Below are 10,464 nucleotides of genomic sequence, written 5' to 3'. Positions count from 1 at the left end.
CAGATTAATAATAGCATTTGGGCATTCATATTTTACTGCTGCTCCACTTGCTGAACCACAAGACTGAAGCACATGCATACCTTTCAGTATGTACAAAGACCCTGTCCAGACTGTATTCTATATGTTTGCTTTAAGAAGCATGATGATGGTGTTAGAAACTGCACTGAAAACCAGGGTATGTAGTATGCAATAAGTAGAGCTGTTGTGCAATTATGTAAGGTAGTTCAGATGAAAGAGTCGCTATGTTCTGTGTCTGAGAGAGGAGACTTAATTAAGACAGACAAATTCTCCTGGGCACAGCAAAGCAGTTCTCTGGATACCACCCCGATTATACTGTAGTTCTTTTAAATGCATTACCAAAGTCTTCATTATTGTAATTAAACAGATACAAAATATGCCTGCCCTTCATTGCATAAAGCTTTGCTTTAGGGTTAAGACTGGAAATTTCATTAAGAGCTTTGAAATTGAAAGCTGACAGGCAAAACAAATTAATTCTATAATTTTCTGAAAACTACATAATTTTTTAATTATTGTCCTTTTTAGTGTTCCATTAAAAGACAGACACATTTAAAAAATAGCAAAACAGCATATTTACAGCAATGTGATTGTCCTGCAGCCACCAGCTAGGAAAAAAAATACAGTGTCACCAGTAAAAATGGAGCTCAGAAGTTGGCTTCTCCCAAGTATGCTGGGTTTGGAGCAGTCCAGCTTGGGAATGAGTGCGTGTCCCCTGCTCACCGGGGTGTGGGGCACTCGCTGCTGCCAGCTCCCTGCCGGGGAGTTTTCTTGCCCACCTCTGGTCTATTTTTCCAAGAGTTAGCAAGTCCTGCAGCTAAATGGAGGTGTATCCTTTTACCTTTTATTTATCTTGGAGCAACGCGTTGGGGAGTGTTTGTTGCTTATATGCCTACCTAAAGGAACTGATGAAAAATAACAAGAAAGAAGAAAAAGAAGGGAGCTAATTCTTTCAAAGCAAGAAAAAAGCTTTTCCTTAAAATTTCTCTTTTCAGCATATCTGCTGATGTAAAAACCACACCAACAAACTCAGAGTCTGTGTTTCCCTGGTGGGAGGGATTAGCTCTAGAAGTCTGAAAAGCCAGAGCACTGATGTTTAAAAGGGACTTGAGGAGCTGTTGGATGAACAGATGCACAGGCAGACCTCTTTTATGCTGAATGGGGTATTAACAGTGTGACTGTGGGGACTGAATGTGTGTGTAAGTGTTTGTGATTAAAGCTTAAAATGAGCAACGGCTAAATTGCACAGTTGTTGCAAACCATAGTCTATTTTAGAAGGCCCATTGAATGGACTGTGAGTTCTGACTTGATTTTTGTCCATAGAAAAGTTGTTCCTAGCACTTAGCGACAATGTCCTGTGAATGCCTTTCCTCTGGGTTTTTTATGCTTCTTGTCAATAGCGTCCCTCCTTGCTGTGACTCTGTAGTAATGTAGAAAGTGTCACGTTTGCTTGGCAGGCGTGGCTTTTGCTTAATTCTCTGCAGCATAATTATAAGTCACAAATTTTTGTCCTGACTTTTTGAGCCATAGCTCACTTACGCCACACTCCTGCCATCGTCTGTGCATGCTTGCAAAATGAAACACTGCTGGTATTTAACAGATATCTTTTAGATCCTTCTCGAATCGCTCTGGGGAGCGTGCCTGTTGGTGTGAATGGCAACTGTGCAAGATGATAAGGGAAGCTTGGGGCCTGTGCCTTCCCATCCTGAAGAAGGCAGGTACAAAACTTGAACCTCCCAAACCAAGAAGCTTCCCAAAACCACTGGCCCAGCTGCTCCCGTCCCTGCTGCTAAATGCCCCCTTTCCTGCCATGCATATCACCCCCAGGCAAGGGGTGCTCCTGCGGCTGTCCCTGGGCTCCTGCAGTGCACACCAGGGCTGGAGACGGGTGTGCCAGGCCAGCTGTGAGGGCAGGGGGGTGAGTGCAAATTGGGGGTACTTGTCCTCAGTGTGACCAAAGTCAAGCGGTGATGGCAGCTGCTTGGAGAAGGTGATCCTTGGTGGTGGGGGCTGTGAGGAGCAGGGGCTCGGCTGCTATGGTGGGGACCTGTCCTTACCCTGTGTGTGCCACAGTGCCTGTTTCACACCTCCAAACAAGGGACACAGCATCACCCAGAAGGAATTAAAGAGCTGTCCTTACAGAGTATGTCAAAGTTGGTGAATCAGGCCTCGCTTTCAGGGATTTAACATGCTCTTGAGCAGAAATAAACCCGACTCCCCTGCAGCCTGGGTGTCAACCACAGAGTCTTTGCAAGAAAGGTTTTGCTGTCACTTCAGTCTTTTGGCGGAGGAGATGACCCTTTGCTTGTCTTTGAAAGAAATGTTTAGGCATCAAATTGGTGTGAAGTTGGGCTCTGATTCTGGGTGGAAGATTTCTCCTTGTATCCATAGTAGTGGAGCAAACACCTGAAGAAAGGTGGGACTTAATTCATATCCTGCCTTTTCTCTTCAGATACGTTAAGAAGCTCCTGCCCAACACCTCTCCTTTTGTGGTTCCCCATCCAATGCACCCAGCTTCCCCCAGGCACTGCAGGGAGCAATCAGTCATCTGGTGTGGATGTGAGTCCTTCCAGCAGCTGGAGGGATGCCACAGTGCTCGGGGATAAAACCTGGCTTACCTTCAACAGGTGACCTCCTGTTTAATAAAATCCATGTAACATCTGCAATATTAAGCTGGGTGTGTTAAGACACAGGAGTGCAGTTCTTCTATGCTGGTGTTGTTTGGCTGTAAGCCTTGAAGCTTATACATGAAAGCAGAACTGACTGGTGCTTGCATTGTGGTGCGATGCTGGGAAGGACGGAGACCCCGGCAGAGACACCCTTCTCCCCAAAGGTACCAAGCTTTCTGCTTCAGAAACATTTTTGAGTCTTATGGAAATTGTGAGTCCAAATCTGGAGCAGATAGCGTTTCCTAAGGGGTCTTCCTGGGGTCGTGAGCAGAACTAGAAGCCAGGGCAATTCCCACTTTTGTAGTAGCACACCCAATATTTTTCTTCTTGCTCAACGTTTTCTAAACGCTGCAAGCATACAGGACTGTTGGAGATTTGAGATGTTACTTTCTTCTCATGAAGTACTAAGTTACGTTGCAGTTACAGTATAATTGAACTGTGGTTAGATTTTTTTTAGTACCCCTAGAGCCACTAATTCATGTTTAAATATTAGCTGGATGGAAGCAATTATGCCAGGTTGGTGGTATACTTAACCAGTAAAAATGCATGCACTGTGTCAAACCCAAGGGACCATAATATTCAGGCATGCAGCTAATTTACTTGTGAGAAAAAGGAATCATAATTATTTAACAAAATATATGACCAGAATAAAATTACATTACAATTGCAGTCCTGTATTTATTTTAAAAAAAAAAAAAAAGCCAATTTTTCTCTCCCTAGTGCTTGAGCTCCTGGAAGTAGGAGAGCTCTGCCCTTGAAGGTGGATAGTTTTGAAGAAATGTGATAAAAGTTATAATGCATCACCATAGCAAATCAGTTATTCTTTAAATAAATTGGATGTTTACAATGCTATGGTTAGCTGTGAAGGCTTATCAAAGCACTTGCAACCTGCATCATTTACTCCTGATTTTGATGAGTAATGCAAACATTCAGCATCTGCATTGGTAAAAATTTAGAATACGCCTACTTATTAGATTCACATAATATGATCTAATGATGTTACCACAGCTGTCTCCTGAGGACTTATTTCCTCTGTATTATTGGGGAAATCTGTGCTTTGCTTTTAAGGGAGATGTTTAATTTGTTATACTGTCGCTAAGGAGACCACTGAAATTGTTGTTTCACTTGTATGTTGGTTTTAGCCCTGTCAACTCCTCTGTCACTGTAGTGGCATGTTTCATGGCCTGACTTGCCATGTCTTGCTTGCCTGCTCTTATGTCAGCAGGCGTAATTTATACCCGCAACCTAGCTTTTCAGCCTACGGATGTTGAAGGTGGATATATTGTATGCACTGTGCACATACTTGCAAAGCTAAAAAGCTGTCGATGGGAGTAAAATACTTCAGAAATTTGTGTGTGTGTGTGTGTATACATAGAGACGCGCCTCGATACCCATATGCGTGCTTTGTAGAGGAGCAATCAGAAAGTTCTCTAAACCTGGTTTTGTGATTAAGCTTATTGATCAGGGATAGTAAAGCACAAACAGGACAACTCAGGACTGCCCACCCACCCATGCTGGGTGAGCTGGGGAGCACTGGGGCTGCCACAGGGATTCTGTCTCGTGGGTTCCCATGGAGGTGGCACATGTTCCCCTGCGGAGAGCCTGCACACCAGCTGTACAAACTCCTACACCTCAAGGACGCTTTCCTAAATTGATAAACAATTTCCTCGGCAGAGCTAATGCATTCGTTGGGTATGCCGAAAGTTGCTTTTCTCTCTTACAAAAAGCTGGGGCCTTTAGACAGCACACTCGAGGCAAAATTTCACCCCCCAAGTGCGTTATAGACCAGCTAAAACAGCGCTAGTAGCTTGCGCCCATAGTTCATATTCTATCTCAACCTATTTAATAATTCAGTTATGAATGACAATCAGAATTTTAAAAAAAATTCCTGTGAAAAAAGCTCGATTACATTATTCTATTAATTTTTGTAACTTCATTGCTAAATTTAAGGATTGGGGTTGATTTGAATCAGCATAAATGTGATTAATGAAGAAATAATTTAAGTTGATTAAAAAGGGCTTAAAATAATGTGATTAGACTGTGGAGATTGGGGTGGCTTATTGGATTACACATTTTATTCCTGGAGGATCGTTGTAAGATTCAGAATGAAATTAAATTGGTCATCCTATTTTGGGCTCCCTGTGCCTCATAACCTACAGTGCCATGATACCAGATGGCATACTCGCGTTCAGCGGTTTTCTCTGGAAAAATACGGGATTGAAATTTTGAGCTAATACCTAAATAACTAGGCAAAAGAAGATACTGCTGGACTCTGGTCTGCTCTCCATTATATAGGACTTAAAAGAAATCACACTTGATCTCATGTGGCATCCTTTTGGAAGGAGTCTGGTGCTGATGAATGCCTTTTTAGTGATGGAGACTCTCCTGCTAGCCTTGGCAGTTGTGACCTTTATCAGCTGTCCTCACTGTAGGTGTTGGGGTGGGGTTTTTCGCTGGGTTTTGGTTTTGTGCTTTTTTTAAGTTTTAGTTTTTCTTTGAATGTGTAAACTTCTAGGTATTGAAAGGATGTATCCCATGACAGTACTGATCTTTATTTAATCATCTATAATCTGTGATAATGACAGTCTACATCTTGAGTTTCTACAGGGTCAATAAGGAAACTTAATTTGAAAGACTTCTTAAAACACATTGATTCACTATTTAATTTAACTACTGAGCTGGAACCATTACATTCTGAACAAAAGTGCACAGATATTACTTTATTTTAGGGCATAAGAAGAGTCCTTTAAAGTTATTCGTTATATAAATTTGGGCTTCTGCAATTGCTTGTGACCGGACTATATGTGTATTGAAAGTAAAAGAATCTGGAATCTCTTACTCAAATGGGTTTTCCAAAATGATTCTGATTCTTGTGGCTTTTGTGAACTCCCTCCAGTTTTCAAGGTAATTTCTAAACTGAGGGTATCACATGATGGGCAAATACAAAGATATTAGAACTTCTCTATCCCTAGCAGTTATTATGTTTATACAACCAAATATTCCATTGCAATCTTTTTGTTACATTCAGTGCTGATCATCTGTGATGATGGAGTTGAGGGGTTTTTCTGAAATTAATGTTTCCTGGATCACAGTCCTGTAAATAAGGCCTGCCCCTTGTGTTTCTAGATTATTGACCTCATATTTTGGTCCTTATTGGAACATGCTTTTTTTTTTTTTTTAATGCATGGTTTGTCAAGCAGTCTTTTGACTTTTGATCTCTGAGCTATATTTTTTATTATTCATTGCTGTTCAGATCTTGGCTTTGTATCATCAGAAGGCCAACCGTACCCTCGGCTGCATCAAGAGAAGCGTGGCCAGCAGGTCGAGGGAGGTGATTCTGCCCCTCTACTCTGCTCTGCTGAGACCTCACCTGGAGTACTGCGTCCAGCTCTGGAGCCCTCAGCACAAGAAGGACATGGAACTGTTGGAGCAGGTCCAGAGGAGGGCTACTAAAATGATCTGAGGGCTGGAGCACCTCTCCTATGAGGACAGGCTGAGAGAGTTGGGCTTGTTCAGCCTGGAGAAGAGAAGGCTGCAGGGAGACCTGATTGTGGCCTTTCAGTACCTAAAGGGAGCCTATAGGAAAGATGGGGAAAATCTTTTTAGTAGGGCCAGCTGTGACAGGACAAGCGTTAATGGTTTTAAACTGAAGCAGGGTAGGTTTAGACTGGATATAAGGAAGAAATTCTTTACAATGGGGGTAGTGAGACACTGGAATGGGTTGCCCAGAGAGGTAGTGGAGGCCCCATCCCTGGAAACATTCAAGGCCGGGTTGGATGGGGCTCTGAGCAACCTGATCTAGTTAGCGGTGTCCCTGCTCACTGCAGGGGGGTTGGACTAAATGACCTCTAGGGGTCCCTTCCAACCCAAAACATTCTAAGATTCTATGATTCTATGATCTCCAGACTCCCATGTGAAATTCCTGATTTCATGCTTTCTTCCAGGTCACTCTAAAAATGCTAAACAGCATTGGGCTAAGAACGGGTCCATGCAGGATCCCGTTTGAAGCATATCTGCATGATGAGTGTTTCGCATTTACTGTTGCTTTTGAGGCATATCATTTATCTCATGTTCAATCCATTTAGTGTTGTCTGAGTTTATTTTTATTGCTATATCTTCTTAATCAAAATGTCACTCAGTACCAAGTCAAATGCATTGCAGAAACCATAATATATTACAGAATATATTACAATGACTTTATTATGTGTATCAACCAAACTTTTAATCTCATAAAAGAGTTATCAGGTTAGTCTGACAAGCTCTGTTTTCCGTAATGTTGGAAATAGTTAATGCTAATCATCTTTTTATTCTTTCTTAATCAAATCTTTTTCCAGCTCTTGCATTATTTTGATAATGAAAAATACGCACTCACAGATAATGCTGCAAATCCAGCATTCAGAGGTGTAATGAAGGGGAGTACCAGTGGGGCAAGTTTTTCCTTAGCCAAGATTTTTTAAACTTATTTGGCTTTTCCTCCTGATGTACTACTGGAACTCTCTTACTGTCATTTAGTGCTCTTTTGTACCATTGACACCACCAGAGTTCCCACTCAGTGATGGACTTCTGGTGCGATTCAGCCTCTTCCTAATATTTTCAAACAAACTGTTTGGACCTTCCCTGCTGTAATTTCCACCAAAGCCCTTCTCCTGCTTGTATCAATTACTCTGGTTGCTGTTTTCTCCTTTGTCTGTTTTCTTCCTTTACTAATTTCCTAATTTTCCTTATCTTACTTTATAACCCATGCCAACAACTTCTCTTATTTTCAGTTTGTAATGTATTCTTGTAGCTGTTTTTCTTTCCTGTTTAAGAGATATTTAAACCAGCATAACCTTCTTTCTGGCTTGTTTGGCTCAGGTAGTGTTTTCCATGGAACAACTGAAGAAAGTTTAGATGTTTTACCTACAGGCCATCCTCTTCTGTCAGGTTTTAAGGAGGACTTCCCACAGATGTGATGGAGGTCTCTTTAAAATAATAAAAAAAAAAATCTTCCAAGTTCAGCTAGGTCAAATTCTTGCAATTCCCTCTGAGTCAAAATCCTTAATTTTAGTTATTTGTTGTTATGGTTTTTATTCCCTGTGAACAAAGGGTGCAGAGAAGGTCTTGCTCTGATTTAATGTCCGTGTCTGTATAACTAATTTCTTCAAAATACTAAAGGCATATGTTTTTTCGAAGAGATGCAGAAATAAACAGAATCTTTGCAGGTAAAAGCCCACAGGAAGGTGTGCGCATAGCACGTTGTGTTCGCATTTGGGTTTTTGCATTGCGGGATGTTGTGCATGATGCTCTTCTCCCAGGTGTCCAGGTGACGTGGAAATAAGAAGCCCATCTTCTCTAGTTTCAAGGGCTTCGAGGCATATGGGTGCTTTCTTGCTTGAATGCTAGCACTCTCTGAGCCCTGTGGATCGCTGGGGTTACTGCCGCGGCTTAGCCTGCACAGGGAATGCAGCCTGTGCAATCACACCCGGACTTGGGCGCTATGAGGAGGGCGGCCATGGCAGCATGCACAGCAAGCTGTGGCTTCCCTGCTAGTGGGACTGTGGGTCAGGAACCTGAAGCTGGGTAAGGTACCTCCATATTAGCTCACAGCTCTAGGTGTGACTGCATCCCACCCCGTGCTACTGTACAGAGCAGCTTCTAAATCCTCTTTCAACTATGGCTAGTGGGAAGTTGCTCCACTCTCTGTGTTTTGGAAGGACACTGTGGCAGTGTCCTCTGCACTTTCTGTGGAGCTATCATATCTCTGACTAGCAAAGGAGATGAACATTAATGCTGTACTGAGATGTATAGATACTGCAGTGCTCATTTTCCTGTTCCCTGGGGCCATGGCAGCCCTTATGTCAGGGTAATGCTGTAACTCTGTGAGCCTGCACAGTGTTTGCTAGCAATATTTTAGAGTCCTCCTCGTCACGGCACTCAGAGCTGTTGGGAAGATGCTGAGACACCGGATCTTTGGTGTTTTCTGGCTCTTGATCGTGGATCTTCATTGTTTCTGATGCAGGTTCAGGCTGGTTACATGCCCCATGACTTGCCATGCCTTTGCTCCATGTCTGTATGAAGAGTGGATGTGTATTTTTTAAATGCAAGGGCTGCATATTTACACTGTTTATCATGCCTGCAGGAGGAATAACCCAGCTGCTCGTTTAGGTTACCTGGGTACACTAATGAATGGGATTCACATTCCCTGCAGTGCGGCACCACGAAGCCGTCACCAGAGTAAGTTTCACTAAGCTTTCGGGAACATCCTCTTACTCAGTTCTACAAATGTCCCTCAGAGCAGGGCTCTCTCTCTGGTGCAATTTGTTAAATGACGCTGCCTCGGCCATTGCCAGGAGCATGGCTTCCCGTCTGTCCCTTCTGTGGGGCGTCTGGCCATGTTCTTCAGATGTAGCTCTTTCTACCGTGATACTGTGGACAGTACAAGGCTCCATCTCTGCAGTCACCTTTGTAAACCTGAAATCAATCCAGAAGTTTTATGTATGTATAAATGAGGGAAGTTCATGTTGCCTGAACTCCACCAGTTACTCTTGGTGCTCTCCTCCCTGGTCTGAACCAGGTCTATTGGGCTTGGTACAGACTGCTCCATACAGCTTGCTTACCTGCAGGTGGGGTTGGGGTCTGCTTTGCATGGAGGGAGGAGCTGTGGAGGCAGGTCTGTGATTGCTGTAGGGTTAGCTACTTTAAGTAGGCACTCCTTTTAATTTTTGCCTCAGATGCATTCAAAGGAGGCTGTGTAAAAGAATGAGGGTTTGTACGATGGAGCTCTCCTGGGAATGCTGCAGCCAAGATCTCATTTTCCCAGGGCTTGCTGTTACTGCTTCTGCTTGAAGACCTTTCTCAGGTTTATATTCCCTTAGAGCATGGGGATAAATTTTATCCATGTCCAAGGTGCCCTCAGAGACTCGTAAGCATTACATCCTGCAAGCAACCCGAATACTTGGAAATAACGGAGCGGTTGGGAGTGGCAGTGGTTGGAGACCTTACACCCAGTGGGCTATGTCAGTCCCTTCCAAACTAAAAGCCTCCTCCCAACTGGAAGTAGGTCTGGCACTTGGGGTGTCATAAGTGAAGGTTTTGTTCCACAGGGAAGATGAAGAGGAAACATGAAAAATCTTATGCATCAGGTGGGGTCTTCCATAGGGTTTTACAGAGGCACCGTGTGTATGTATTGAAATGTCATGCACAAATTTATTTCTCACCGTAGGTTGTTGCTTAATACATAAAGGGATAGGTACTTGCACCTTTATTTAAGGGATGTCCTTGTGGAAACTGGTTGGATGATGAAGCATAAAGAGAAAACCTCGGGAACAGCAATGGCAGAAGGAGCCGTGAAGTGGTAGCCTCCTTGCAGGCATTGAAAAGTTGTTCTGGTTCATGACTTTGGCTTCGTGGGCCTTAATTATACAAACAGGTTGAAGTAGTAACTTCAGTGTTGTACCATGCCAGAAAATAAACCCTTCTTGCATTGTGTGGATTTCATTTCCAAAAAGTGTTTCCAGATGGAGTCTTTATGTGCTGCTGCTTTTTTCTTTTGCTCTCATTTGTCATTTAAACAGCAAAGGTAACTTTTCTTCAAGGTAAAATTGAATAAATTTGGCCATGCTAGTGATTAGAAAAAAAGAAGAGAGAAGAAAAAAAAGCAAACACACAACAAATCATTGCTTGAACAGCAAATAATTTTGGTTCAGATGTTTTCCTCAAAGATCTCCTCCATATATTCTTCTCTATCTCTTTCCAGCCTACAGTTCAGTATTTGAAAGGGATTTTTAGTAATGGAGGGAAA

Source organism: Egretta garzetta, unplaced genomic scaffold (genome assembly GCF_000687185.1).
Source record: "Egretta garzetta isolate BGI_Z169 unplaced genomic scaffold, ASM68718v1 scaffold297, whole genome shotgun sequence".
Lineage (NCBI taxonomy): Eukaryota > Metazoa > Chordata > Aves > Pelecaniformes > Ardeidae > Egretta > Egretta garzetta.
The sequence above is the reverse complement of the archived record's forward strand: the minus strand, read 5'-3'. Positions refer to the sequence as shown.